Below are 3,522 nucleotides of genomic sequence, written 5' to 3'. Positions count from 1 at the left end.
CGCGCCGGCGGGCAGCGCTGCCGCTCCGCAGCCGCTCCGGGCCGGGCACCCCGAGCTCCGTGCCCGCCTGTGTCCTCTGTGTCTTCCACCAGCGAGAGGTGCCCAGTGCGAGCGGGGAAAAGGCACGGCTCACAGGAACGCCGCAAACCTACCTGTCACCGCTCGCCCTGCACAGAGCTCTAGCGCCGGTCACCGTCAGCGCCCCGCGGCTGGAGGGACGCTGCTCAGCAGCACAATATTACCATGCTCCTGCTGCCCTGCAGGTCCATCACGTAAACTCTGCCAGTCTTAACTAGTGGCTGCTACTAATAATGTCAACAACTACTAGAGACGTCATAATCTACAAATGACATCATCATGACAGATTGCAAGAATTTGAGTATGTTTTAGGGCAGCCACTGCTTCTGCCTCAACAGGATCAAGAACATTTAAAAAAAGCCTCCTACCTTCCCCACAGTGAAATTACAGGTTTGAAAAGACATGAAAGGTCATCTAGTGAAATGCGACTGTGACTAGAAAACACGAAGCAGGCACACGTGGGGACAGAGATATGGTGACAATCCTTGTCCAAGAGCCACATGGAGTATGAAAGGGGTCTTTTAACGGGCTCCCAGAGCAGGCTCCAAACACATTCCTTGTGTTCAGATCCCACCACACTTTTCTAGCATCTGGACAAGCATTGCTGCTCGTAACTAACACGCTGTCTCTCAGGCTGGTATTCCACAGGAATTGCTCAAGTGTTTTGCAACTGTTCACCCATCTTGATCTCCAAAATTTCCTGTAAAGTTTTTTCAAAACATGGCCTTACTATTTTGCGTCATCTGATGTTGCCACGGCCAAACGTTAAGAATCAAAACACTCTATCCCACTGTATTGGTAGAAAGCAACAAGGCAATTTTAAATCATTAAATATTGACTCATTTTATTAGTCACTTCATAATTTGTTTCAACCAAAAGACAATACACACAGCAGAAGTCTAATGCATCCCATGTACATGTTTACATCTGTTAAGCTCCTCACTCACCTATGACTCAGCATTTACCTAAATTTTTCACATCTCAAAAATAGGTCTCCAGAATTTCAAGTGCCAACAGGTGCCCTGCCTCAAATGGCATGTTTTTCACTTTAAATTTGATGGGTTTGTTGGGGGTTTGTATTTTAGTAGTTTTTTGTTTGCCTTTTTTTCCTCTATACTGTCAAAGAGGTGGGATGGGGCTCTGTGTAAAATTTAAATTACAACATCACGAAAGAAAAAGGAATATACAGGAGTAGAGTGAAAGTTAAAAGGGAAGCAGTCCAGCAGCTCCTTCCCTCACAGCCTCCAAGTAGAAAATGAACACATAAAATTGCACCAGCGTCACTGCTGCTGCAGCTCACAGCTAGTACCAGCCTTAGGCAAGGCACTGGTACCTTTCCCAGCTGCTTCAGTATCTTCTGAGTTTTAGATCCAAGGTACTGTAAAGACAGTCCCCTCACTGCTATTGCTTCAGTAAGTTGTTCAAGGCCATATTTTGTGCCACCAAGACCTGGACAAAGTCGACTCCTAGGACCTTTCCATGTCTTCTCCCCCTTCAGGCCCATTATGGCCACTATGATTTCTGTCATTTTTTGACTGAAAATACATTCACTTGGAAAAAGACATCCAGTGTCTCCCAGTTCCAAAGCCTCCTATACAGATACTAGTTAAGATCAGCCATGAAGTCCATATCTTGCTGCCCTTATATTCCCCTTACACCAAAGCAAGGAAAACGTTGACCAGACCTGTAATTGTTGCATTCAACCGGTGGGAAGAGGACTCAGCGTGTGCTTGGAGTGCCTCAGACGTGCGAGTACTCTCCAGAGGAAAACCACAGCAGCAGCACAGAGCTTGGAATGCACATGGGGGTCAAGGAGCAAGCAGCATTATCTGGTATTGCAGATAGGGGAACGTGCGAAGCCTGGCCTTCCTTCTTGTGTAATGTCAGCATCCATCCCTTAGTGAGGAGGGGAGAGCTCCAAGGACAACTGGAATGTTTGGCTGCTACAGAGGAGTACTTCATAGCCAAGGGATGGCTTCCTGCCAAGTGTATTTTGGGTACACACTCGCCTCCTCCAGCTTGACTCAAATACAGGACAAAATGCCCATTTCCCCACAGACACAGTGCAAGGGTGGCTGAAGGAGCCAAGAACACAGAAAGAATTCACCCCACAAGCTTACCAGAGACAGACAGCTGCTCTAGGGGACAGAAAACAAGCATGACAAGAGGGACAACATACACTGTTCCCAACTCTGCTGCAACAAACTGGCCAGGCGAGAGACCATTTTCTTCTTCCTTCCCATCTAATTTCCTGTACCAGTGCTCTTTCCCAGCAAAACCAAAGGGAGAGTGAGGCATGCTGGCTTTCAGTACGAGTGATCATGTACAACTCTGTGAAGAGAATGGTAGAGCTTATGAGAGGTTCAGGAACCAAGGCAAAGACTTCCCATTAGCTTTTTATCTGGGACACTCTCAGAGCTCACTGGGGTATGGATTTAACACACTCAGTCTTCAACACTGAGTTTGAGCTAGTGGGGCAATGAATAACCACGACTGCAGTGAAAACAATTAAGCTAAATGCTCAGCACCAGAAATGGACCCTGATTCAGCCATTTCCTGCAAAACTGCCTGTTTCATGACGCTTCCAGCTAAGCACAAGATAGATCTCTCCACTGATAGCCAAGGCATGACCCTACCACAACCCAAAGTTAATTTTAAGGAAATCATACATTGTTCTTCTAGCTTTTATAACTCTACTGATGCCAGTTCCAGGGGAAAAAAAAAGCTCCTTGCTAATCCAAAGGCCCAAACCAGTTCAATCAGTAAGGTAGCAAAAATACCCTTCAAGAGAAGATAAATTTACTCCACTACACATGGACCAGCACTTAAATTAGTGTCAGTCCTACATTATATTGCTTAATGCAGTCAAGACCAGACCAGACTGAACAACACTCAGTGGCCTCCTTCTCCCGATTCAAGGGCAGAACAGGTCTTCAGTTTTCCCTAAGTACACTGTGGATTACTCTTGCAATATTTTTGGCAAGTTCTGGAGCCCAGTGTTAGCACTTCTGTGGACACAAGAAGCTATGTCTAAACTTGTGCTCACAACACTGAATGATTTGGAAAGCCCTAAAACAGAACTGAAACAGAAGTGCCCAACCTTCAGCTTACCAGCACACTCAAAAATGAAGACCTAAGATATATCCTAAAGAGCACTGAACATCTGGAGTTTGTCACACTGTGCCTTTGTCTGTCTTACACATCACCTCCTAGAGACTGCCCAGAACTGCACCACCTCCCAGGAGTTCCTGCAGGGACATCCCTGAACACAGCTTTCTGTGAGCTCAGAGGGGTAGCAACCAGATCTTGCATCTTTGGATCCAAATACTCAAACAACTGGCTTCCGTTCAAAACACAGCTTAGTTACTTTCAGTCTGAATGTGAACTGGCACATTAATTCTGAAAGGGGAGCAAGGATCAACTAAGTAAAAAAATGGGAAAAGG

This window comes from Geospiza fortis, unplaced genomic scaffold (genome assembly GCF_000277835.1).
Source record: "Geospiza fortis unplaced genomic scaffold, GeoFor_1.0 scaffold102, whole genome shotgun sequence".
Lineage (NCBI taxonomy): Eukaryota > Metazoa > Chordata > Aves > Passeriformes > Thraupidae > Geospiza > Geospiza fortis.
The sequence above is the reverse complement of the archived record's forward strand: the minus strand, read 5'-3'. Positions refer to the sequence as shown.